The 14,037-nt window shown below is 34.6% G+C and overlaps 1 protein-coding gene and 1 long non-coding RNA gene across 3 annotated transcripts in view; one reads left to right on the top strand and one right to left on the bottom strand.

Moving 5' to 3' along the window:
- The window catches only part of KCNH7 (potassium voltage-gated channel subfamily H member 7), a 485,293-nt gene that overhangs the window by 243,838 nt on the left and 227,418 nt on the right, over positions 1–14,037 (bottom strand). The window lies entirely within an intron of this gene.
- The window catches only part of LOC108541425 (uncharacterized), a 46,007-nt gene that overhangs the window by 29,945 nt on the left and 2,025 nt on the right, over positions 1–14,037 (top strand). The window contains exon 2 of the long non-coding RNA XR_001888960.1: positions 7,204–7,369. This is a non-coding gene — a long non-coding RNA (uncharacterized LOC108541425). The remainder of the gene's footprint in view (positions 1–7,203; positions 7,370–14,037) is intronic.

The following is a 14,037-nucleotide window of genomic DNA, read 5'->3' as shown; positions in this document are numbered from 1 at the left end:
AAATATATATACTATATATAATATAGTATATATATTATGTATAAATATATTATATATACTCTGTATATATTTGTAGTGAAGTATAAAACATGGCAGGAAGGAAAAGCACACAATTTAGGATAGTTGCTTTTTCTAGGTGGTGAGAAGGGAAGAAAATGCTATTGGATAGGGCTATTGAACTGTATTTGTACTCATACTTCTTCAGCTGAGTAGAAAGTTCAAGTGTGTTCATTATATTCATTATATCATTTTTGTATGTTTAAAAGATCTCATTATTTAAAAGAAAAGATAAATTTATAAAGTATTTCAGAAATTGAGAGCTTGGAATTATAGCAATATGGTTTAAATGTAAGCCATCATTCAGATCTGCTATTCTCTAACATCCTTGAATAATTTGGTTTTTCACTCTACAGAACTTCAAATTGTGTGCTTTTAATATTTCAAGCTAGCATAGGTATATCACTTGTGGTTTTCGTTCACTTGAACACCTTGCGCCCACCTCTGCACAAAATGTTTTCTAGGCATCAGTGTGCAGGGAGCCTGTAGCCAATCATGGGAGATTTCATATGTAGATTCTAGTAAGCATAGAAAACTGCTGTGCCTCCCACATTGTAAACCAAGATTAACTACTGTATGCTTTTCATTTTCTTATTCAGCACTTCAAACATTGTCTACAAATATGTCCATTGTCAATAAATAGGCAATTGCTGTTCTCTGTTGACTATTTACATAAAGGAAAAGACATTAAAAATATATTGGTCAAGGGATTCAATTAACAACTTAAATCTAGCTAGGCTTTGCCTCAGTGGTCAGGGTGACTTGTGCATTCTTTGTAAGATTCTCCTGAGGCTTAAAAAATTTATTAGCGTTCTCAAATGGTAGGTAGCAATGCAAGTCATAAACTGGTCTTAAGAATCATATTACACACAGTACACACATAGAAAGTATTATCTATTGTTACTTTTAATTATAATTACTTATCATTTATGCAACATTCTTTCAATGCAGAGTAATTTAGAGTCATTTTTATTTATTGTTAAGGTGGTAAAACAACGAGGTTATGAAACTCTCCCATCGTTTTACTCTTATTTTTTTTTTTTTAATTGTGATCAGCAAAATGTCCTAGCTCTGGGACAGTGTTTATGAATGTAATTATATTTATGAATGCACATGCAAAAATGTACTAACGATCCATACTTTAAATACACTGGCAAGAAAAGTATGACTTTTCTCCTGGATTGCTTATAAGTTAGTTTTCAAGTAATTAACCAAATGATGTCCTATTTCCCACTAAATTAGAAGTTACTAAATTACAGATAGGAAAATTGCTGAGATGAGTATCCACACTATGGTTTTGTAAACTGCCTTCAAATCGGAAGTGTTACTGGAGTGGAAATCAAGCATGTTTATTTTAAAATACAGAAGATTCTGATTGTGTACGGTTTATGACAGGCATGATCCATCAGTCCAGATTTTTTTTCTCATTAGTCTGATCTCCATTTCCAAAGTTCAATTTATGACTCATGGGATAAAAGAGTGAACTTCATCTCCGTCTAATTCATATGTATTGAATAAACCTATGTCCCTTACATTGTAATGTTTATAAAGGTTGAAAATGCAGTGGATGACAAAGCTTTCCTCATCTGGCCACTGGATTTTGGGGAGAGATGAGACTTGGGAATACTAAATCTTTTAAGTTAAAGGAAAATAAATCACACAATTAATGTGCCATGTTGGGGGCGGTGTAGAGAAGTAACCTGGATTTTAGAAAATTTAGACTTTTATCCTTGTGTGTCACTAACTAGTTGTTCATCTTTGGCCAAGTATCACTTTTAACTTTCTGGGTCTTGGTTTTTCATCTGTAGAGTGAGTGGGTCAGATTGTATGATGTTTAAATTCCCTTCCAGTTTTCCTGCACCATCAACTGTCCTAGACTCTTTGTCCTTTTATAAAATTTGTCATTGGTCTCATCCTAACCTTCTTTACACCATGTTGAAACTTGGGTTGGGTAGCAGGATGAAAAACAAGTAGCATAGAAATGCAAATTCTGTAAAAGTCATTAGAGTTTACTTCCATCCTGGGATTTCTCTGTGACATGGGGAAAATGTAAAATGAAAGCATTTGTACAGTTTATATTACAAAGAACATTTATTTCTACTTAAAGATGTACCCTATTTTTTTTCTCCAAAATGCCACTTACTTTCTTGCTTGAAAGTATAGAAATTCATTTTAAAGAGGAGCCTTCAGTCATCCCATTTATGCTACAGTGTGTCTTTTAGTTTGTATATAGTCGTTCTTGCTCTCTCTCTCAGGCTCTACATACATCAAGTGTAGATGGCTCAGTGTCTACATACATCAAGTCATGTCATAGACGTAGAAAAGTAAAATCTAAGGTTGGGGGGGGGACTGGTGGATCTGAGAAACAGTAAGTCAGTTAACAACGTAATTACAGTAGCCAAAGTTATGAAGAAGCACAGCTGAGATGAAGATCTTGGGCAGGTTATCAATTGGCTTCAAGAATTTAGAAAAGCAAAGCAACGTGTCTCCAAGGGAGACTGGATTGGGTCAGACATTAGAGGAATAATGGGTGATACAGAAAAACACAAAAACAGTTATATATATAAAGCTGAACATGAGTTAGGATTCTGGAGACCATGGTTGCTTATCTCAAATCAGATACACAGAAATTGTTTGGAGAAAAATTGTCTGGCAACTGATATTAGTGTAACATGTATAAGGGATTAAATGGGTTATTAATATACAAAAAAATCAAAATACTTTGTAATTTCGTGAATTGGATCTAAATAAAACCTGTAATAGTGACTATGAAATCAAATTTCTATATAGGGGGAATAATTTCTACCTTCATTAAAATGATGTGCCATTTAGAATAATTTTTTCTAATTTCTTGTCTCTCTTTAAAGCTCTTGCATAAATCATAGAAATGAGTACTTACGATTTTGGGGATTTTTTTTAACCCTGATAAACATAAAATTTTAAGTTTTGAAATTTGAAATTTTTTAAATTTAGGGAGTTTTAAACATTTATGTTTATTTTATAATTAATACNATGATGTGCCATTTAGAATAATTTTTTCTAATTTCTTGTCTCTCTTTAAAGCTCTTGCATAAATCATAGAAATGAGTACTTACGATTTTGGGGATTTTTTTTAACCCTGATAAACATAAAATTTTAAGTTTTGAAATTTGAAATTTTTTAAATTTAGGGAGTTTTTAAACATTTATGTTTATTTTTATAATTAATACAAAATTGCAGAAGAAATGAATGAATAATATTTCCAGTTAAACCTAGCTTTAGTAAAGAGATGTATATTATTAATTTAACCTCTCAAGCAGAGAAATGAAGAAGAAAAGACTCATTAGGTTTTCTAAATAAATACTGCATAACAATAGTAAAATGATTATAAGGTCATGTCATCATAGATTATTCCTGCTTGAAGAGTTTTATCTATCCCTTTCCCTTATTATTTAGTTTCAGGCCTCTTTATTTTGTAAATGAGAAATGCCATGAAATAATACTTTCAGGCAGCATTATTATGGTTAGGAAAGATAAAATCAAATTATTCTGGTAATCCTTGATACTGAATTTTACAATATGGATCCTAAAGTATCATTAAATGAGCTAATTATTAGAAAATTTGTGTCTTTGGCTGAAGCCTGTAATCCCAGCACTTTGGGAGGCCGAGACGGGCGGATCATGAGGTCAGGAGATCGAGACCATCCTGGCTAACACGGTGAAACCCCGTCTCTACTAAAAAATACAAAAAACTAGCCGGGCGAGGTGGCGGGCGCCTGTAGTCCCAGCTACTCGGGAGGCTGAGGCAGGAGAATGGCGTAAACCCGGGAGGCGGAGCTTGCAGTGAGTTGAGATCGTGCCACTGCACTCCAGCCCCGGCAACAGTGCCAGACTCCGTCTCAAAAAAAAAAAAACAAAAAAAGAAAATTTGTATCTTAAAGACTACTTAAGAGGACACACATACGTGCTTACCTAGAACTTTAATTTAAATGTATACACAGAAATCACTAGTTTAAGAAAACCCTCAAGTACTGATTTGAAAATAAAACTATATCAAATTTTACTATGGCAAAATGAAATAAACTATTATGCATTTGAAACTTCAATATTTTATAAACTGCCATATTTGGTTAAAACAGTTTTGTGTCTTATTTCTCATTACTTGTGATCTCTACAAATTTATGTTTATTGTTGTGGATGTAAATAAATTGATGGATCAAGTGAATCTTCCCTCAAAATAAATTAATTAGCTTAATAAATGTCTCTGATTCTCGATATACACTAGAGAAGATGTGGAAAACTGTCCGACACAACAAACCAATTTTAAGACACACCATCAGATTGATTAATTAAATGGGGATGCAGAAGAATAAATTAGCTAGATTAGGAAACATTAGACTAAGCAGTGTTGCTATGGCTTATTTGCATATTTATTCATGCTTGCTTGATTCATTCTTTTAGCAAATACTCGTTAAAATTTTGGCTTGGGCAAATTACTCTTCTAGACTCAGTTAGAAACAAAGAGGTGAAGTAAAAATGTTGGTGCCCTTAAGAAAACTATTATCTTGGACAGTTTCCATTGAATGTTCAACTCATCCGCCTGTCCATTAATTTATTCACTCATTCAATTACTTTTCATTAATTGTGTGTCAGAGCTGTGCTAAGCTATTTAGCCACTAACCATGGAAAGCATAGTTACTAAGAAAAAGGAACACACCTTAAGAAATATGATACACTTCAGTTTTTTTTTGTTGTTGTTGTTTTGTTTTTTTGGTTTTTTTTTTTTTGAGACGGAGTCTCACTCTGTCGCCCAGGCTGGAGTCCAGTGGTGCGATCTCGGCTCACTGCAAGCTCTGCCTCCCGGGTTCACGCCATTCTCCTGCCTCAGCCTCCCCAGTAGCTGGGACTACAGGCGCCCGCCACCTCGCCCGGCTAATTTTTTTTTGTATTTTTAATAGAGATGGGGTTTCACCGTGTTAGTCAGGATAGACTCGATCTCCTGAACTCGTGATCCGTCCGCCTCGTCCGCCCAAAGTGCTGGGATTATAGGCGTGAGCCACGGCGCCCAGCCGATACACTTAACTTTAAGATACTTTAAGATGTGTCCCAAACAAATAAAAAAGGCGTGAATAGATACTAACAGAGGTGAGTACAAGATCAGAAAATATTACAATTTTATTAATTGGGCATATTCAGTGGCCAGTCAGGGCAAAGGACCTAGGGTAATACTGAAAAGTTCTTTGCGAGGTAGTTACATCTTTTATAATTCTCCCCAAGTATGGAGCAATAAGAATTGGTCCCTTCGTCTAGGACACTTAGTTGTTCAAAAAATAAAATAGAAGAAAAAAAGAAAAAAGAGAAAGAAAGGAAGAAAAAAAAAAAAAAGAAAAGAAAACAAAAAAGCCAAATCCCTTTCCTAGTCTCTCTCCTTCTAGAAAATCTTCCAAAATCAATGTCAGATGACAGCTAATCTAGTAATGATTTCCGTCATGACAGCACAACTTGAAAACAAAACAGAAGACAAGTATAACTTTCTCCCAAAGAGATCATTTTTATAAATAAGCCAATATATATCCCCATCAATGGTGAAAAAAATTATCTGTTCTCTTAAGTATTTGCTGAAAACTACAGACCTTGTTGACAATTGCAAACTAATCTCCAGATCCTGAAGCTTGCTCCATAGTGATTAAACTCATCTTCTTCTACAAGACCTTACTCCAGAGCAGAAGGCTTGACAACCTAATTTATTATTTATTATTCAACTTTTATTTATTTGTATCCCTTATTTTTAAAAGGACATAAGGTATTTGCATAAATATCTAGATTAAGTATAATACTTGTTGACCTTTAAGCTTTTGGGATTTTACAACTTGTTCTAAGGAAGCATCTAAATTATAATGAAGAGCTGAGTCCAATGTACTGGGACTAGGAGACCTGTGCTCAGTTCTCAGACCCACTATACACAGTATATGCATGTATATGTATGAGAGAGAGAATATGTGTATATATATATAAAATAATGGATAATAAAAAAATCTACCAATAAGTAGAGAAATATAGATATACAGATATATTTTTGTTGTGTGTCCTTTCATTTTATATATTAAAATATATAGAGGAAAATCTCTTTATAGAGAGAGAAATTATTCATATATATGTATGTATATAAAATTCTATAGTTAAGGTGTTGAACCCCATGATCTTAAAGGTCCCTTTTAGAGATTCAAATGTCAACTTGGTTATAAGATCCATGCAAAATCACCTTTAGGCTGGTGATTTCAACAGTGGAAGTGTATTTTCTGTTTCTTTATACCTTTATTTCTTGGGCATTGGAGCACATCATAACTTCATTGGATTGCCTTTTTTGGCTCCTGAATATAGTATTTTAGATAATATTCTCTTTAAAAGTCTTCTTCCAACATTTCATCCCTGTTATTGACAATGCCATTTCCCCAAACCCCTCAAATTTACAACTTATATCTAAGTAGTTTTGAAATCTTTCATCCTTCATATTTTATTTTAAATCATTTTTAAATTCTGCCAATTATCTTTTTTATGAGGTCTCATAGATTCTCCTCATTATTTGTCTTCTGATCACCAAATAACAGTCAATTCAGGTAGATAGAAATGGCAAAGCCTCCTTCCAGTTTTTCTTCCATTTTTTTTAGGTGCCAAGAAATCATAGAATAATCTTCCTATTACAGATCCTCTGTCACATAATTCCTTTGCTCAATAATGCGGGATATCTCTAATACCTAGCATAAGTATGACAGATTATCTGAACTGGGACACATTTGAGAAACAGGAATTCTGTTATTATGCTCAGATGAAAGGCATAAGCTGGGACTGCCCCAGTAAATCGGGACATATGGTCACTGTAAACATAAATGACCCAAACCTCTTTCCCTGACTTTCAAATGCCTCCATCAAATTACCTTGTCCCATTCTGTCTTTCATTTCACACCTTCTTACGGTGTGTGTATATATTCATTTGGTTAAGCAATTTTCTTAGCTGTCTACACAGGATATTGCTAATTTTAAACATTGTGGTTCTATAAAGGCAATTCTCTAATTTTATTTTGTGATTTTTTTGTTTGTTTGTTTTTCCTCTGCTTCACAATCTGGGTATCATCATCTCTCTCTCTCTCTTTTTTTTTTTTTTTAAAGAGAGTATGTAAGAGTGACCCATGGCATGGGGATTGCTGAAGACATGCCCCTGCTGGCAAATGAGGAGCCACAACACAATGACTCGCTTCTCAACTGAGAACACTCCTTTTCTCTGCCACACTCAACAATGTCACTCCCTGTGTTCCAACATGGGGAAGAGAAAGAGGTCTGGAACCTTTTAACAGATATTGTAATCCTATATATACTTCTCTGGGGTTTTGAAAATAATTTATGCTTCATAAATTTTCTTGACAATTGATTATGTACCACTTGCTGAGTGGGCGAATAAAACCACATACAATTATTATGTACATTTATATTTAAGTCGTAGGCTTTAAATAAATTCAGTAAGTATATATTCAGTACCTACTCTGTGCCAGTGAGTATATGTATAGAAAAGCAAAAGTTTAAGTATTATTGGCTGATTATATTTATCCAGAGGCTGAACTTTTTACATAACACCTTGTTTTATATGGGAGATTGTTCAGTATACAAAGTAACCATTGACTTTTGTTTTAGCAAAATTGAAACAGGTTTATTTAGTTACATTTGTTAAATGATCAGTTTGCATGATTCTCTGTATCATCATTAGTTGCATGCATAGTACAAATATTTCTTTTATAAGAAAATTAACGAAAATACCAAAAGATAAAATTTTTATTAAAGGGTGGTTTCCTTTTGTCACTTCTCATGTGTCTTTTTAAAGAATATTCAGTCTAATTTCTCGCTTTATATATAGTTTGCTATTCTATTTCTGCAAAATGAGAACATTCTGTTCTAGTCATTCTCCTACTTACTTTTAGAAACTGCAGAAAGGCTTAAATTAAACTCCTAAAGAATTAACTGCCATTCTTATGCATAGTTATCAAATATACAATACTCCTGTGTTGGCTGCCCAGAGGAGCTGTGCCTTGCTGATGAGAATGATCAGCTCTGCATTCACATAAAACATCATGGGAGGGAGCATAAAACTGGGTCAGTACCATCCCTTCATATGGTGATATGCAGGCTATGCTTTTGTAAGCCAGTGAGGGAAAAGGAAAAGGATATTAGCCACCTGATCACAACAAGATGTACAGAACAGAATGGTTTCTTTGGGCCTAACATAACTATTTTGTTCATTCTTTTATTAGAAGTAAATAGCAAGTATCACTAAGCAGGTCCTTCAAGGCTGGCAGTGGTCAAATGGATTTAAATTAGTTTCCTCTTAGCACAGAATAGTTATAGTTAAGCAGCTACATGCCAAAGGATAGTTCAGTACTTCCCTTGGTTTCAATTTTGTCCTTTACTGGGGATGGGGTGAAAGAACGAACTGATCTCTGAATTTTCTTCTAGGTCCAAACTTGTGTCTCTTAATACCCAGAGTCGTGAAATGCAATGCTAAATTTTCTAATTTATATTTATGTATGTGCCACTAAGAGGCCAGTTGCAACTGGTCATAAAACCTGGTAGTAAATCTCCTAAGAATAAAAAGTCCTGATTACAAATGCCCAAAGAAAAAAAAACTATTAGGGGATGTGACTAGGAAATAAATAAGAGGTACTGGCATGGAATTTGTGCTATGAGTATTGGCTTTGCCTCTCGTGCATCCTGTTACATGAATTTTTGTGGTTGTTTTTCTACAGATTTCTATTCTGTAAAACAAAGAATAGAATATTTCATATTTCTATTCTATAAACCCAATTAGCCCAAAGATAGGAAAAAAGGAAGTAAATTTTTATTTCAGAAATATTCCTACATTATTCATGGTTGAGATGGGTAGAATACAATACATTTAGACAGAGTATTTATGCTCAAAAACAGTCACAAGGTGGTTTTGAGAATTTTATGGATTATCTGAATTCTGTTTTTCAAAAACAGCGATTCTACTAGGTCATGGTGATTTTCCATAACATTAATCTAGAAAAGTTGAAGATATCTTCTTTCCTTACCTCTGGGTTTCCTTAGAAGCAAATATTTGTCAGTCACTAACAGCTTTACTCTAAGTATTTCTAAAATGTTTATATTTCAAAAAACCATTTGCCTGGAGATACTACATATTGTAACTTGCCTTTTGTTGTCATTTTTGTAAGTCTATAGTGGTTTAGTGTTAGTAATTTCATATGGTTTCACCTAACAGTAATAATTTATGCTTTGGTAAGATTTATATCACACATTTTCTTATAAAAGAAATAAACTGATTTGACTGAAGAACTGCTTTTTATATGTGGTCTATTAATATCATGGACACACATTGAAAAACACCAATGTAATTAAAGTTCCTCTTAATGTGTGCAGAGATTGAGAGCATGGATTCTAGGGCTATGCTGCTTGAGCTCAAAGCCTACCTCTGTGAATGACTTTATGTTACCTTGTACGAGTTATGTAACCTTTCTTTATCTCAGTTTCCTATAAAATGGGGACAATACCACCTTATGTACTTGTGATGAATATGAAATGAGCTAACCTTTGTAAAAATCTTTGAGCAGTGAATGCACCTGGTACACATAATATATCTTAGCCTATATCATTGTCTTTTGAGTCAATAATTTGAGGAGTCTTTGAGAGGTAGTACAGTAGTCCCCTCCTTATTTGAGGTTTTGCTTTCCTCACTTTGTTACCTGCAGTTAACCACAGTCTGAAATATGAAATGGAAAGAACCAGAAATAATCAATTAAAACGTTTTAAACTGTATACCATTCTGGGTAGCATGACAATATCTCATGCCGTCCTGCTCTGTCTTGCCCCAAATGCGGGTCATCCTTTTGTCCAGTGTATAAAAACTCTATACACTGCCTGCCCACCTCCTCCATTAGTCATGGACATGGTGTGCTCCTGACAGTCAACCAGCAATATCATCATGACTCAGTGAACCAGGATCACCTGAAGCAGGTGATCATCCTCCTAACCTATCCTCAGAACAATAGTAGCCTAATGCTAAGTCACAATGCCTACATCATTCACCTCACTTCATCTCATGTGTAACCATTTTATCATCTCATATCATCACAAGAGGAAGGGGAAAAACAGTATATATAGGGTTCAGGCCTATCCATAGCTTCATGCATCCACCAAAGGTCTTGGATTGTGTCCCCCATGGATAAGAGGAGACTACTGTACAACATATGGATTAGGAGGAAGGACTGATCAGAAAAGCTAAGATTTGAGTTCTTAACCCATTGAAATCCTTTTCCCGTCTGAAAAATGACAAGCAATAATGCCTAGAAATGCACAGTGTAAAACCTGGTCTGCTATCATTAACCACCAGGCAATGCCCTTCTTTTATTACACACTCTTAACTCTGTAAATTTCCAAAGTTCTATTCAAATTCTAGTATTCCAAAATGTAATAGATACATCCTTACTCATTTTAGCTGTATCATCTGTGATTTTGTGGGCTACTATCATATACATCTTTCCAGAATGAGAAACTGTAATCATTTTTAGTAACTCCTTACATGATAGCCCAGTCATCTCCTTTACCAATATGTAAAGCTGTCTCTTAACCTCTAAACTCTAATTCTATTGGCAGTTGTGCAGTGATTCATATTATGCCAACAAAGGGATGGTTTTGGGTGGTTTCAAGGAGCATGGTGGTTAAAAGTGTACTCTTTGTTTGTTTTGGGATAGAGTTTCACTCTTGTTGCCCAAGCAGGAGGGCAATGCTGTGATCTTGGCTCACCTCCACCTCCACCTCCCAGGTTCAAGTGATTCTCCTGCCTCAGCCTCCTGAGTAGCTGGGATTACAGGGAAGCGCCACCACACCTGGCTAATTTTGTATTTTTAGTAGAGATGGTGTTTTTCCATGTTGGTCAGGTGAGTCTCAAACTCCCAACCTCAGGTTATCCACCTGCCTTGGCTTCCCAAAGGGCTGGGATTACAGACGTGAGCCACCGTGCCCAACCAAAGTGCACTCTTAACTCTAAATCTCTAAGTTCAAATCATGTCTCTATTACTTACACGGTCCTATGAGCTGGGGCAATATACTTAACCCCTTGGGGCTTCTACTTTTTAATCTATAAAAGAAGGAAAAGAAAAGCCCTGGCCTCACAGAGTTATTATGAATATTGAGTTAATGCAGGTAAAGCACTTAGGACTTTACCCAGTATGTGATCAGTCTTCAACATGTTTCCTGTTATTATTTTCTTACTTGAGGCAAGCAGGAGCTAGTAGGGGGTGAACAGGCTAGTGGGGAAGGAAGCATTTTAGGGGTACAGCTGCTTTAGGCAGCATCAGGGCCCAGGCAGCAAGATCCCATTTTAAAGAAAAAGATGTTTTGTAGTTACTGCAAGATTTAAAAAATAGAATTGGGTAAGCACAAAGAAAAGTATCAATATAAGAGTATTCACAACTCCACCTCACCTCACAGGGTTTTGTTGCCTAGCTTTCTAGTATTTGTTACGCAGGTAGGATCATCGGTAGAAAGAGCCGCAGGGTTGGGGATTATATTGTATAATTTATATTGGAAACAGAAAAAGCTATAGTAACAGAAAATAATTAAGAAAAGTAGGGGGGAATGAAATAAAAAGATTTAAATTGAGATGTGTGCGAGGTGAGAGGAGAGAGTCTTTGGTCACCTGGGGGAAAGATACTTCTAAGAAGTCTTGCTTTGGGAATCCTAGTACATATTTGCAAATGTAAAAAAAAAAAAAATACATAATTATGTCCATCAAATGGAGTTCACTTGAATGTGATATTGCCACAGAGCTAGGACTTAGGGGCAGCTAGTTAAATTATGGTTCAACTTTGGCAGCAGTTGCTATAGATTGTGGAGTACTGTAGATGTGGGGAAATTTTATTTATATTAGTATGTAATTGTTTAGCTCAAATTTCAATAAATATATACTATTTTTATGGTATGCAGTTTCAGTTGCACTCTCAAATACAAAACATTTACCGTAGGAAAAACAACTGAGAAAAAAATGTCAGCAAACAGGCGATTTGTTAATTAAGACAATAAATATTTAGACACAGAATACCTATTGAAAACCGACATATTTGGATGATGAAGGCCTTATGTAAACACAACATCTTTAGCCATTTTAAGGTCATGTTGAAAATCTCATAAAATCAATACAATACTAGAAATAATCATAAAACAAATTTTTGAAAATGGAAGATGCTGCTACTTGGTAGAAAAGAGGATTGTTTGACATGAGAGAAAACTGTAATTCTGAAGGTCATGAAGTACACTGATTTATTCTCTGTGATTGAAGATACAGAGTTTATTTTACCTGCAAAAATAAATGACTGCCATATCTGATATATGGTCATCTTAAAAAAGTTTGATGAGTAATGGATGCTGTAACAAAACGAATTCAATCATAAAGTCTGAGTCAATTTATCCGAACTGTAGGCTAGCAGCATTGGCATTAGGAAGAGGTGCTATCACTGCATAGAGAAGATCAACTATATTCGTTATGGGAGCATTATTAAATATTTAGGTAACACAGGGTTTTTAAAACATGAAAATTAATAACTTACCCTGTATAACAACAAGGTGTAGACATTAAAGGTAGTTAGTTACAAAGACAATTATCATTACAGGAACTAGAGAGTAACTAAGCTGATGGAACTTCAATTATTCTGCTGAATTATTTCTCCAAAACCCCAGGAGTGAGTTGTCTTTCTTATGCTGTGGTACCAATCAAAGATAAGAATTTTAAAAACATGTTGTCACTGAGTTTCTACATCGTGGCAATTTGTTAAGATCATGCTTATAGAACGCACTCCAATGAAACTATTTGTTAATTAGTGAATGAATTCCCTTGTAGTCTTAAGACAGGCTTTTCAGCCATGTGGATTACATCTGTGGGGAAACTGAAGTATATCCTCTCGCATATTGCTAGAGGCACTCAGCACGGGGGAATTCAATTTCTCCAGCATCTAAGAACATCGAGAGTGCATTGCATGCTAGATTTACTTAGGGCTTCCAGGTTCAGATAGCAGCAGCTATTGGAGAAGTCTGTGATTGGCCACTGAATTCCCCATCTGTCTGTATTACAATTGGTATAACAAAGAGGTTGAGATTGTGAAAATAGCATCTCTGACCCAGTGAACATTAACTTATCAATGCCATAGTTAAATATATGAAAAAACTGAATCCATGGAGACTGAAGCAAAATTAATATGTATCTCCTTAAATAAACTTCTTTAAAAAATGCATGTTCCTAAACATGCATTCAAGCAAAAAATTTGAGATAACTGAAAATTTTAATTTGCTTATGCATAATGAATACTAAGATAACACATAGTTCATAGTCAATAGGAATTATTTAAAATCCATGGCTAAATATTCTTGAATGAATTAAAAACTGAAGGATATGAGACTATGATTGATTTTCATATTTCATCATTTATATAATGAAAACTTTAATACATTTGACTTGGAATCACTAAGGAACTTGTGGTGGCTCAGTGGTTGGCTTGGACTCTGGAGTAATCTGGCCATGACATCTGTCACTACACTGGTTGCCAGGACAGACTTGCCTAATTGAGTGATTGACATAGTCAACATTCAAATTTTTCTAGTGATTACAATCTTTAAGAAGAGAAACTGTATCTTGATTTTCCCTTTAGCCTCATAGTGTTCCAGTGACCTGTGCTGAATGGGCACTTAGTAGTTGCTAGTCAAAAGAAGGACAGATTTATTGACTATAAAATTTAAGAAAGTTTTGTCTTTGTTGCCCCTATTGAAAACAAAATATTGAATAAAAATAAAGAATGACGAATTATAGCTTTTATAAAACCAAGAACACTTGGAAGTGTAGTAGAGGAATACGTGTGTATCTATTTATCTAGATAGAATTTTTCATGAGAGTATTGGTATTAAGAGGAAAATACCTTGTTTTCTTTC

This window comes from Rhinopithecus bieti, unplaced genomic scaffold (genome assembly GCF_001698545.2).
Source record: "Rhinopithecus bieti isolate Rb0 unplaced genomic scaffold, ASM169854v2 scaffold_19966, whole genome shotgun sequence".
NCBI lineage: Eukaryota > Metazoa > Chordata > Mammalia > Primates > Cercopithecidae > Rhinopithecus > Rhinopithecus bieti.
This window is presented reverse-complemented; position numbering and strand designations above follow the sequence as displayed.